Here is a 14,357-nt window from a genome sequence, read left to right as displayed (position 1 = left end):
TCTTTATAAAAAGATGCCGAAGGAACATCTGTATGGGGAACAAGCTGTTTGGTGTTTCCCCAAGAGATGTGTCAGTTATGCTGACTTCACCAAAAATCACACATCTGTATATAGAAATGTCTGTGCCACTACACACACTGTGCTGTATTCATATTTAATATTTATAAATATTCATTTAGGAAATTTCCATGCAAATATCATTAACATTGGTCTGTTTTCTGTAAATAAGCTTCTAAAGTACAAATCACATTTGGAGGGTTATTACAGCTTTTAAAAGTGTAGACTTCTTAAAGGCAAAACTACATTTAAATGCCTACACTTACTGGTTGAAACTCTGTTGCTAGGCACACATACTTCAGGCTTTGATGGGGTTCCATCCCATAATCACTAATCCAATTCTTGTCTACTAGCCCAAAACTTGCTTCTCCAAAATGCTTCAGGACAATGGCATGAACTAATAAACCTGAGCACTGTATCCATCCTTAGATGCTTTATTAAATACTTTGGGGGGTTCTGTTCTGTAAGTGAGACTCTAAGGATTAAGAATTATTTTAATTCATAATGAAATTAAGACAGACAGATGACAGAGGTATGTTATTGAGTACTGTAAAGACTCCAAGCCTCTTCTGCATATTCAGAGATATGGAGGATGACTTATCCCATAGCTCCATAAGGTATATAAAGAAAGATTCAAACAGAAGTATTGCTCTCCTTACATTGACGCTTACTGTGATGTAATTTTTAAGTTGTCCTTTTAAGAAAGTTTATTTTCAACATGGTTCATGTGATTCCTTGTTTATACTCAAGCATCCATTCCAGCTAACCCAAACCTTCTTCTTGAAAAGCTGAGTACCACAATCCTTCTTCCAAGTGAACATAGACAAGACTAGTGGAAAAAAGCCTCCAGCCTGTTTATCCTATATCCAAGTTTTGTGAGTTTACTCCTGATCATAGAGGCATTTAAGGAGGTAACACATTACTATGACAGAAATACATCTTAATAGTTGTAATGCAATGACCATTCCCTGCTCTCTGGTGAAAACCACTATTAGAAATTAATAAAGTGCTCATACTTTGGAGATTTCATATTTAAAAAGCCTGGGTGTTTCCTAAAAACATGTCCTAGCAACAAAATCAACAAAAAAACACCAAACCGCTGAAGACAAAAATGTGTATTTAAATATAAAACACTTAACTAGTTTTAAAACACAGCAAGAAACACATCAGGTCATTGCTTCTTGATGTTCTTGCTGTTAATTTTACTTACATAGAAATCAGTTCTAACATAAAAGTAAACGATTGTTAATTCCAAATATTTGCCAAAAATCAAGAATTTTATCGCACAAGCTATGGCTTAAGATGCAGCCACTGTTTCAGGAAAAAGTGGAATACCTACTGAAGTAATTTTCACTTTGATCATAATCGGGAAATAAAAATACTCTGGCTTTTTTGTCTAATTACTTATCTGAGTAACTGCCTTTAGGAATATGTGCTAAAAATCAAAATTATCTAAAAATGTGTGTTCATAATGAAATAATTTGTGCTAACAGTCATGAAAACTTTGTGAATTATGAACATCTGTCCACACATGCACACAAAAAAACAGTGATGCAAAATTACCATTGCACACTCTGCCAGTGGAAAAAGTGAAATCTTAACAAGCAAACGGCACAAGCTGCTGTGTTTCAGCAGTAATCATTTGGCTACGATCACTTTTGAATACTTACAAATGCTTGACTGGTTGTGGCAGCCCTGTCTGCCACCTTCTGACTTTGTTTCTTGAAGACAAAATTTCTGTTGCTGCGATTTTCAAAACCAGCTCAGGTCTTGCCCATTCTGATACAGCAGAAAAGGGGAAGCCACCAGGAAACCTTCAGGTAACAACTGCAAATGCACCTTCCCTTATTAATCACAAAAAAAAATACCAAAAGATGTGTCTTGTGGAAAAAAATGAGAGTGTCCAGACTGAAAACGTGGTAATTATGCAACTCATCTTTCTCATCTAAAGCCTGAGATAGGTTGTAACATTCTTTACGTGGCTTTACAGTCTCTTATGATTCCAAAGTCTCTGATACACTTTTATAGGTGTAATATAGTATGGCATAACATTACTTTATAGGGCCAGACTAATTTGTGACCTAACACATCATAAAAACTGTTATTGTACACAGAAAATAGCAATTTTTCCAATACGGGAAGAATGACACAAAATAAAAGTTGTATTTTAGTGCAGCCCTCAAATAATCTGGCATTGCTACTAGAGCAGCACTTGACCATGGAGACTAAATGATCATTCCCAAAAAAGACACAGTTCTTCAGGCATGGTCTGTAAAGAGACTTTCCACTGAGATCTAGAGATCATCCCTAGAAAACATACTGGACTTAAACTTACATTGCAGTACCAACATCAGTCTGAATCAGAGACAGGCATTAAAAAAAGCTTACATGAGCAAGAAATTCTTGCAACTCCTTGCTATTACTGTTTGTAGAGAAAACCATAGGGAACAAACACAATACTGAAATTACAGTTACACAGAATTACACTAGCTAGAGTTGCAAAAAAGTGCAAAAAAAGCCCAAGTTCAAAATGCAAAAGCCCAAATGCACAAGGTTTCAGATTGCTTGCCTCATAAGAATAATCTATTTTAATGAAATAAGAATTGAGCAATTATTTTAATAACAAAGCATCACCTCCGGCTTGGAGAAAAATGACAACATTTAGTCTCCAGCTTTGTGGGAACAATCAACCAAACTGGTGCATGTGATCCACCATTCTATTGAGCTGTAAACAACAGACAGTAAGTTTATAGTAGCTAATAACAGTTTAAGTGATACAATTAAAACAAAAATGCAAGGAATAACATCCTGCATGTATTCTGTCACCATCCAGTTTGCATAGGTTCAAGAAAGTAAAGAACACTGTGCCTATTTTAGCAACTCCTATTTTACAAAAACCCACTAATTGTATTACCTAGATAGAAATAGTTTAAAAAAACACAAACCATGTCTAAGGCTGTCTATGTTTAATTTCTGGCATGTGAATTGATAAAATCATATCTCTCTGGTATATTTATAGCTAATTAAGATTATGCACCTGAGCTCAGTTAGGCACTTTCTGAAATGAAGGACGTGCATTCTTCAGGACAGAAGGGTTCACAGACTGAACCCACTGGCAACATTTAAGATCCAGAAATAGCACAAAAGCCCAGTCGAGGTCTAGGACTGAGATTTATCATATCGTATATAGCCTCTCTGTTTCTGGGCAATTCTTGGATGACTTGGTTTAGAGTTCTCACAACAAGAGGTGGAAGCAATCTTCAACTAAAAATGTAAAATAGACAAGCAATAGGAATGGAAGAAATGTTGGCCTCATAAGAGTTCTAGGTCTCACTTCCTCTTGTAGTTCTGAAAGAAATGGATTTTACAGGAAGAGTTAGACGTCTGGAAGGATACAGAATTTCAGTGTACGTGCTTAGAGGCATGTGTCACCGAGCCCAAAGTGATGATGATCACTCTGAAGTTTAAAAGAACAGTTACACTTCAGTAACTTCAAAACTTCTATTCCATTCCACAGTATTGCCAACGTTCAGCCTGTTCCTCTCATCTCAGAAGTCAATCATAGGCTGTTTTAATTGTCAAAACCAGATTTTTTTGTAAAGTATTTTGAGATTACTTGGTACTTCTCTATTCTAAACTCTGCCACCTTTGGTTCTGTTTCAATTGTTTGAAAGCAAGACCTTTTAAAAGATGTCTTCATGAGAATATGCATGTGCTAACTGCTCCAAAACAACACAAAGCTGAACAAAGCAGATGGCAATGAAGGTATTAAGTTGTAGAACTGCATTAATATAAAGTTTTATTCCACTAGAAATTTCAAGGCTATAATCCTATGAGCTTTCCTGAACTCTAATACTATTGCAGTTCTTCTAAGAGTTAGGTACTGTCAGCATGTGGCTCATATATAGTTCGTGCTTAATTAATTCCTCCCAATTTCTGTTGCCTTGAAGAACAGATCTAAAGAATATTCCTAGAAGACAAAGATTTTATAATTCAAGAACTCACATGATGTTGTTGTAACTCTTATGCAGACCAATTACACCAAATCAAAACAATTATCTTGAACACCATATTGTAGCATGAAAAATTAGCTTTCTAAAATCATGCAACAAATGAAGATTTTTCCTGATATCCATGCACTTGCAGGGTATAACCAAAGCTACCTTCCATGCATTACATTATGAATCTGTGCAAAAGGCATGTTTTACATGCATTCAGAATGTTATTTTTAAGGTATTATGATGAAGTGGCATATATTTCTCCCAGATGTGGCTGCAATTTGGAAAACACTAAAACTGAGGGATACCTGCAGAGTACTGCAGGTACTCTGAATGAGTAACACATCTCACACTTTACCAGCCTTCATTTCTATTTATTACAAGAAGCAATCGTTCCAGTTCAGCTATGGACTGCTAAAGCTATTCTCTAACTTCATTATCAACATATAGAATACAGCTAAATATTTAAACTGATGAACACCAACTCCATTAAGCTACTTTCCTCTGTGTTTTTTCCTAATGCAAAGAGATCTAGACCTCTTCTGCAAGACATTTAAATTCCTATGACTTTAAAAATAAAATATGCTTTTATTGAACTTTGTGCTGAATGGATGTATTTACTCATTTAATGGCAAAAGATGTCAAGTTAGACTGGAAAAGCTCAGAGCAGAAAACTCCATGTCCAAATACTACCTAAATAAAACATCTAGATCAGATTCTTTGAACTGAAATTAACTGCAGCCTGGAACAATACTGGAATGAAGATTTGCATTTGCTTTGCCTCTTTCCTTCTCTTGTACTTGTGCAGGACCACATCTAAAAGAGGGCACTAGCTAGATGGACATCTGGTCTCAGCCAGTATGACTGTTCCTATGTTCTAGACTTTTCTTTGTTCAATTTGAAAAGGCAAATGAAAGATTAAGATCAGAAATGGCCAGGCATTGAACTCCAGCTACTAGTACAATGTTCTGCACACAAGCCTGGATCACTAATTTCCTGCTCAAGTAAGATAGAGATTGGGCAACTCCCAAAGGCATTACAAATCATAGGATGAGTGGTTGGAAAGGACAGTGAAAATCCTCTGCTTTGACACACAAGTCAGAAATGGACCAAAGTCAAAATCTAGCCCTAACTAAAGCATTCTACAACTTCTTTCTGCCAAGCCATGGTATCAGATGGAATCAACTGTTTCACAGACATGATATTACACAAGGTTATCTTTGAAAATTGAGCACAAATTGATAGATTCCACAGGCATTGTACAGGAAATGGCTATTGTATTTTATGAAAAATATGATATGAAATAAAGATTTGAAATAGGCCAAAACTAAACATCTTTATCAAAAAGAGAATCAATGCAACTCAAGCATAAATCACTCTCATTTTTTCAATGGCAATTTTCCTAGCAAAGGAAATGGTTGGATTAGAAGTAAATCTTAAGAAAACTGTTTCAGTGTGATGCTGAAGGAAAAGAATAAAATGGTCCTTGCAATAAACTCCTGATGAAAGTAAGAAATAAAATACAATTTGTCTCTTGTAAAATTTTTGTCTTTCAAAATTCAGGTGTAATGGGCATCTTTCAAAACAGTAGTGCGCAAAGGTCTGATTCAGAGGCTGCGAATACTCTGATCATATCATAGTATATCGAAGGTGGGAAGGGACCTCAAGAGATCATCAGGTCCAACCCCCCTGCCAGAGCAGGATCACTCAGGGTAGTCTGCACAGGAACACATCCAGGTGTGTTTTGAAAGTCTCCAGAGAAGGAGACTTCACAACCCCCCTGGGCAGCCTGTTCCAGGCTCTGTCACCCTCACTGTAAAGAGGTTTCTTCTCATGTTGAGCTGAAAACTTCTATGTTCTAGTTTGAACCCACTGTTCTTTGTCCTATCACTGTGAACCACCAAAAAGAGCCTGGCCCCCTCCACTCGACATCCACCCCTCACATATTTATAGACATTGATCAGATCCCCTCTCAATCTTCTCAAGACTAAACAGCCCCAGGGATCTCAGCCTCTCTTCATAGGGGAGATGCTCAAGTCCCCTAATCATCCTCATGGCTCTCCATTGGATTCTCTCCAGCAGGTCTCTGTCTCTCTTGAACTGGGGAGCCCAAAACTGGATGCAGTATTCCAGGTGTGGTCTCACCAGAGCAGAGCAGAGAAGTAGAACAACTTCCCTGGACCTGCTGGACACATCTTTCTTGATACATCCCAGGATCCCATTGGCTCTCTTGGCCACAAGAGCACATTGTTGTTCCATGGAGAACTTGCTGTTCACCAGCACTCCAAGGTCTTTCTCTGTGGAGCTGCTTTCCATCAAGGCGGCCCCTAACCTGTCCTGGTGCCTGTTGTTATTCCTCCCCAGATGCAGGATCCTGCAGTTGTCTTTATTAAACTTCATGAGGTTTGCCTGCACCCAGCTCTCAGCCTGTCCAGGTCACACTGGATGGCTGCACAACCTGAGGGGTGTCAGCCAACCCCCCAGTTTTGTATCCTCAGGAACTTGCTGAGGGCACTCTCAATGCCCTCAGCCAGGTTGTTGATAAAGATATTGAACAAAACTGGACCCAGTACTGATCCCTGGGGGACACCACTGGCCACAGGCCTCCAAGTTGACTCTGTGCCACTGATGACAACCCTCTGAACTCTGTTGTGGAGCCAGTTTTCAATCCAGCTCACTGACAGCCATCTATGCCACATCTCCTGAGATGTGCTATGAGGATGTTATGGAAGACTGTATCAAAAGCTTTACTGAAGTCAAGATATATGACATCCACTGCTCTGCCCTCATCTACCCACTTGGTCATAACTTCATAGAAGGTTATCAGATTAGTTAGACAAGATTTCCCCTTGGTAAATCCATGTTGGCTACTCCTGATAACTTTCTTGTCTTCCATGTAGTTAGAGATGACCTCCAGGATGAGCTGCTCCATCATCTTTCCAGGGATGGAGGTGAGGCTGACTGCTCTGTAGTTGCCTGGCTCCTCCTTCTTGCCTTTTTTGAAGACTGGAGTGACATTTGCTTTCTTCCCATTCGTCAGGCACCTCTCCTGTTTTCCAGGACTTTTCAAAGATGAAGGAGAGAGCTTCAGCAACAGTATCAGCAGCTCTCTCAACCCTTGTGGATGCATCCCATCAGGGCCTATGGATTTGTGTGTCTTCAGATGGTATAAGAGATCTCTAACCCTGTCCTGACTGGCCAGTGGAGTGTCCACATTTCTCCAGTTCTGCTCCCTTGCTTCTAGAGACTGATCTTCCTGAGGGCTGGTCTTAGGAGTGAAGACTGTGGCAAAGAAGGCATTCAGCAACTCTGCCATCTCTGCAACATCAGTTCCTGTATCTCCCCTCTCATTCAGCAGTGGGCCCACCTCTTGCCTCTCTTCCTTTTATCATTGATATATTTGAAAAAAACTCTTCTTGTTCTCCTTCACCTATCTGGCGAGGATCAGTTCCAGGAGGGCCTTGGCTTTCCTTGTTGCCTCTCTACATTCTCTGGCTACATCTCTATAATCCTTCCAATTGACCAGTCCTTTTTTCCACATATTGTAAACCTCCTTTTTTTTTTTTTGAGTTTTATTAAGAGTCCCTTGCTTATCCATGCAGGTCTTCTGCTTGACTTGATTTTTTTTTTCAAGGGAATACATTTCTCTTGAGCTTGGAGGAGGTAATGTTTGAACATCAACCAGCTCTCTTGGGCCCCCTTTCCTTCCAGAGCCCTAGACCACTGGATATTTCCAAGTACAGACTTGAAGAGGGGAAAGTTGGCCCTTTTAAAGTCCAGGGTTAAAATTTTACCTATCACCCTGCTTCTTTGTCTATTGATATTAAACTCTATCATGTCATGGTCACTGCAACATCTACAACCAGTCCTTTGTTAATATCAGGTCCAGCATTGCACTTCTCTTTGTTGGTTCTTCAAATATTTGCAGGAGAAAGTTACCGTCAATGCACTGCAAGAACCTTTTGGACTGTTTGTGCTTGGCTGCGTGATCTTTCCAACTAATATCCCAGTGGTTGAAGTCACCCACAAGCGGCAGGGCACTTGATCTTGATGCTACTTCCAGCTTGTAGAAGGCCTCATCAGTAGCTTCTTCCTGGTCATATGGGTCAAATGATTATCAGGTGAATATCCAATGGACGAGAAGCAAAACTAAGTTCTCAGATTCAGTAAACTCATAATGAGATCTGCACCACAGGTGGACTGCTTTCTTATAGCACGGGCCTAAATAAATATCCTTGAATGTATTTATCTGAGGAAAAAAACCCAACCAAGAAAAAAAAAAGTCAGTCTGTTTCATAGATCTCATTATGTGTTTATGTGAGTTTCAGATGGATAAATTTGAGAACACTATGTGAGCAATCTACAACACACACAAAATTACCACAATGTACAAATGTTCACCCAAAACAAACCCCACCCAACATTATTATAACATCATTAAACTGTTGTATTATTTGATACAATTTCCTTTTCATGTCCTTCCTGCTCTGGTATGAACTGTACTGTCTTTAATTGGAAAAGATTGTCTGTAAAGTTACAGGTCCTGAACTTTGATCTATTCTCAAAGTAAGATGTATCCAGCGAATAATCACACACATGCTCTATGTGTAAAACACCAGCAATACAGTCGACTTTCACATCAAATGTATTCCTGATTGGCGCCACCTCTTCACAATTCCTGACTGATTTTTGGTATTGGGTATACTGAAGTAACCAATTGCCAAAGAAATCATAAGCAATAAATCTTAACATTATTGTTTTTTTTCTCTCTCGCCCTAATGGAGAAATATCAACTCAATGAAATTTATTATCTATAAATCCAAAAAGCCAACCAAAATGAAAAGAGACAAGCAGTATTTGTCAAACAAGTTTTCAAACACTTTATCACAGCAAGGTCAGTTCCAGTGAAGACATGTACCCCATACGTAGAAAGCTTGAAATCCATTTATGCCAATACACAGAGCCACTTTCCATAAGATGAGACATAACAGCCCACGGCACTAGTCTTAATCTCAGTATTTCTCATATGGGGAGCATTCAGAAGTCAAGAGTACTCATTTCATAGAAAGCACTGTGATTAATACAGACTAAAAGTTTTCTACCATTTCTCTGCTTCAGTATAATTGTGTTTTTGCAGTTCATTTCCATGTTGTATTTTGAGTTTCTATTAATTAAAAAACCCAAACTTTGCAGCACAACACACTAAGCAAAATATACAACTGAAAAATGATCACAAATGAGACACTTTCCAATGCGATATAAAATACAGCCAGGTACTACTGAGTAATTTTCAAACAGCAACAGACACAAGTAGGTCTGCAGAATACCCATCTATGTGCTAGGAATGACTCAAAGGTTCTCCTCTATTCTAGCTGGGGTGAATTTTCACTGAGGCACTGCCATCTATATTTCTGTGGAATGGTCTGAAGATTAGACCACTTAGAGTACTTCAACGAGTTCATAGACTGTAAGTGGGCAAGCTGCTAATGGTAGACACCAAGGAATATATGTCCATAGAGACAGAAGCAGTGAAGAATTAATCAGACATGGATAAATGTTTCTCTTATAACTCCCATTTGCATTTTCAAATAATTTTGCACATGATGATTCTACAACCCCTGCAGATCACCATTTTATACTTAATGGACTAAGAATTTAGGACACTCTAAGGGCTTATAATTAAGATTAATAAGGTCTACGGTCTGCTCCAGCCCATCTCCTTCAAAGTAAATAACTGTGTTCATACTGGTTCATATTATGTTTTCCATTTCACTGGCCAAATTAGCATCTTATAATCTATGTAAACATTCTTTTAAACCTGTAGGTTCTGCTAGTCTTGCTTGTATTACTTGAAAATGTGGATTTCAATCAATGAGAATTTGGTGAGAGCCTCAGACACAGATATGAATACATCTGTGTACAAAAAACATTTGCTTTTAGCTGAAGAAAGCCTGCATTAGGTTGTAAACAGGTATTTTTGCTGATTAATTTAGCAAATTAAAGATCTGATGCAATTCAACCTTAGTAATAAGTAATAAAAGGCACAAAGGCCCTCTAAATTCATGATATAATAAGGCAAGCAAAATTAATTCAGTATCTGGAAGTTCAATTATTCACAATCAACACATGAATTAGTTTCTGCCCTGGGAGTCACTTTTACAAGCAGGCTACTGCCAGACCATTTTGAACACATACCTCTTCCCAGCACTTTCTAGTGCATGGCCCACACAGGTCTTGCTATTAACCCAGTGTAGTGAAGGCATCACATGCCCAGAATTATGCCCCCAGATACCAGCTAACTTGTCCCAACATGTTCTGGGAAGTCTCCCCTTCCACCCTCCTTTCAGGAGAGGAGGAACAAAAGGCTCAGGCACCCGCCTGTCTCCTAAGGGAATAAACAACTGTAGGCACCCATTTCAATGGCATGCCTATGCTCTGTCCATCTAAGGGCATAATTCTAGCTTCACCTTTCTATAGGTGGAAGCAGGTTGTTGGCAAGTGTGCCCATTGGCTAATTCCAGACTCGAGTGTCTATAAGTATTGCTCCATTTGGTGCCACGTCGCTCTCTCCTTTTGCTTTCACTCATTATGTGACTCGCGATGTGTCCGCTGTTAAGTCTCCACCCACGCAAGCATACTGGAAGCCTCTGCGAACAACAGAGCCAGGCCATCGAGCTCACCTCGAGGAACCCGCAAAGGATTATCCTGTTGCCGAAGGCGCTGTAGACCCAGTCAAAAGGGACCGAGGGAAGTCCCAAGAGAGAGGGTAAGCTGTAACCCGGAAGGGGAAGGACTAAGCCTAGCCAGCTAGTCCAGCTTTGCTGCAAGCTAGTTAAGTAGCCATAAGCAGCCATAAGCAGAAACGCATCTTGCGTAGCCCCCGCTGTCCGCGGAAGAGAAAGGGAGCCGCCCACTGTAGCCACTCCGCAGCCCGTATTAGGGCAAAGCACCCGGGATTTTCCCGAGGGAAAGACAGAGCAAAAAGATTAGCCTCTCCATTGAAGTCAAGAGAACGACTGTACCATTATAATTTAAATGGAAAGCAGTTACCAAGATAAGCAGCAGTCAGCTCACCTCGAGCCGAGACGAGGGGGGGAGCATCGCATCACCGCACCCCCACCGAAACCCACCTACGGGAAACCGCCCTCGATCGTAGGGCCAACCACCGAAATGACCTGGCCCTGCTAAGCTGATCCTCCAGTCAGAGAGCCAGCCCCTCCCAGCAGACTGCGGGAGGACAAAGAAGCCAACTGCCCCTTCCCGCAGACCGCGGGAGGAGAAAGCCAACCTTGCTCCCCCCACCCCCCAGAGCCGGAAGGGAGAAAGCCGCCGCCTGAACAGGGCCAGCCTCGGGCAGAAAGCAGATAACCCAGCGAGCCCGCGTGATCCGGCAATTTGCCTCGCTGCATGTATCTTTCATACGTATAACATTTAGTAACATTCTATTCAAAGTGCCCGCGCATAGCCATATGATATTTCCAGCTTAACCTGCCTCGTGACAACATTATAAATATCTCTATACCTAGCTAGCAGCCGCAAGTGCCTTGTCAAGTCTCCATCTAGTGGACAAGCGGTGGAACTGCACCCTTTCATTCCCTTGATTAGAAATTGACTGTATGGGTCAAATTGGGTATGATTGTAAATACTAAATCAGTTATGGTCTATATTATTACAACTGTGCATCTGAATCAATATATATAAAGGTATTAATTGAATATTCATAATAATAAGCAATAATTTTCATAACTCATATTTTCATAACTCATAATTAATAATCACCATCCTCCATCCCTATTCCCCCTTTCCACGACACCCTGCTGTTTTTCTGTTATAACTCCTAACTGATCAAATCACCTGATGCTTGTAATAGCCACAATCTGTTTACTGAGGTTCAGAACAGTTTCATTCACTTTATTTTAGAATAGGTTTTCCTAAGAACCTCCCCTCACACCTCCAGCAGGCTTTGCAAAGAACTACAAGAGCTTCGGAAGCGTGTGTTAGGCTGTGCATTTCCCTGCACAACAGAGGGCAATTCTTGAGGATTTGGAAAGTTACACAGGAAAAACTCAGAAGGGCTGCTAGTCCTGTCTTTGTGATTGTTGCCATTTAAAGCAGAGAGTCATTTTCTCTTTACTGACCTGACAGACAGGGTGCATCTCAGGTTCTGGCTTAGCTGGTTTTGGCTGTCACCTCTGGTGACTCGTGTAGCTTGAGCTCTGCGGGCACTGGTTGTGGCAATGGCCTGACAAGCTGACATTTGGTGCCTGACAGCAAACAGCCCTTCTTGTAGTCAAGGCTAGACAGGAGGCATCTTGTACCTGGGCACAAAGAAGGAAGAAACTGAGAAGGAAACTCAGAGATTCCCAACAAACAGACCCTTGCCTTGCAGTCCTCTCAAGAAAGGAACACCAGCTGAAAACCTCCAGCAGGTCCTTGGCACTTTATGAGGCAGAGCCATACGCATAGACACAAGGAATGTTTTGCATAACTTTATCTACACTGCTAAAGTGTTTTTATCTATTATTTGCTATTCTGGATCATTAGACTTTAAAGCACTATTGGGACTAATGAGCAAAACCCTGTTCCATATCTATGCATTCATGTGTGCATATATCTGTCTCAACACAGATATATTTATGGGGTGTTTCCCTTTCCCTCTAGTTAGATTTTGAGTTTATGAATGAGCTAGCACTCTTTGAATATGCTTTACATTTTGTTCTCCCAGTTTGCAGCCTTTAAAGCACAGTATTATTAGTAGATCTGTTAATATAAGAAGAACACAAGGGCTAGTTATATCAAAAATGTTAAATTGCTGAGAAAAGAAGTTACCAAAGTCAGCAGTTGTTCTTTTTCACACTCCCAGCAAATCACAGGATGATATCTCTTGAGGAGCAATTAGCTTTGTCAGGGCAGCTGAATTCAAACACACAAAGATGTGGGTTTTTTCCATTTTAAGGAACATTACTAATAAAGAAATTATAGCAAGTTGTCATAGACTACCAATTACTGTAATAACAATCTATTTCTCACAAAGCCCGGGGGAAGGTCTTCACAACATTACAGTGGTAGAAGAAAGCATTGTACCAATAAAAAGGAAGCCAAATGACACTGCTGTTATTGACTGGCTGAGCACAAATATGACAGGAATACAGAATTTATTTATATGCTGCAAAAACTGGTGTCACAACAAAATCACTTACAGCTAAAGTTTTATATTTTATTCTATATTCAAAGACACATTAACAGTAATGGCTGGGATGATGACGAAATGTCTGTCACAACACAACATGACCAAGCTCCATATTGAATTATAAAATACCAATGATATTTCTTGCCAAGGAATAAAGTGTTGTCTTTCCTTAGCAAACTTCCTGTAACGTTTCTAATATGCTTTCTGATTATGCAAAGTGAAACTGTACAGAAGCTTGAATGTGACAAGGTTCTTTTATCTGCCCAGGTAATTATTGCATGCACACTACTGTTGACAGATGTCAAATACTAATTGCCTCTGACCCTCTTGCCAGTCCTTATTAAAATCATAGTCATTAAAGCTACTAAAAATCCCAATAAAATCCCTAAGAATTTTCTTACCAAACAGAAGTTAAAACAACAGAAGCAATCTTCAACAGACTGAACTAGCAACCATTGCATGACAAGCCTCACAACTGATCACTCTCGCAGATAAAACCTACAAATAAGTTTTTCTTCTACTAATGTCACTATCATCATGGATTGAGTGGAACTATGTATTTAGAAAAGTTAAAATATTTACTCCACATTTCTTTCTAAACTCTGATAACACCTCGTAGTAAATTAAAATGATGCATATTTATAGATTGCTGAGCAGGGAAAATGAATGTAAATTAAACAGCTGATAGTGTTGGTAATATTTGTTGGTATTCATCTTTTTCACAGATCATTTTCACCTGGCACAGCTATATTATCACAAACTCCAGGAAACATTGCTATTGAGCTGTCAAATGTCAGTGCCTGGCATTTGCAGCCCAGAGTACTTACTTGCTGGAAGTTGCAGTTACACTCATTCAGTTACAGCCTTTCACAGAGGTAAGGGAGAACCATGAAGAAATTATTCCATCTTTTGCATTCGGTAAAGCAGACAGTTCCTGTTAGGGTATACATCCTTTAAGATCACAGCACAGACAGAATGATTATCTAACTTAGTGTAAGAAAATAGATCTGGAATGGATATCAAAAATAGAGAAGTGTCAAATCAGTTTTAAAGCACCACGTAAACTGGCTTTTGAGAAACTCAAAGAAATGCTACAGTACTTTTCTTCAAAA

At 39.6% G+C, this 14,357-nt stretch overlaps 1 long non-coding RNA gene across 1 annotated transcript in view; it reads right to left on the bottom strand.

Annotated features, from left to right (window-relative positions):
* LOC128972509 (uncharacterized) overlaps positions 1-14,153 on the bottom strand; it is a 29,525-nt gene extending 15,372 nt beyond the window's left edge. The window contains exons 1-3 of the long non-coding RNA XR_008489271.1: positions 14,073-14,153; positions 12,885-12,968; positions 12,194-12,373 (exon numbers count right to left, since the gene is read on the bottom strand). This is a non-coding gene — a long non-coding RNA (uncharacterized LOC128972509). The remainder of the gene's footprint in view (positions 1-12,193; positions 12,374-12,884; positions 12,969-14,072) is intronic.
* Positions 14,154-14,357: the final 204 nt, after the last annotated feature.

Source organism: Indicator indicator, chromosome 17 (assembly GCF_027791375.1).
Source record: "Indicator indicator isolate 239-I01 chromosome 17, UM_Iind_1.1, whole genome shotgun sequence".
Classification (NCBI taxonomy): Eukaryota; Metazoa; Chordata; class Aves; order Piciformes; family Indicatoridae; genus Indicator; species Indicator indicator.
The sequence above is the reverse complement of the archived record's forward strand: the minus strand, read 5'-3'. Positions and strand labels throughout refer to the sequence as shown.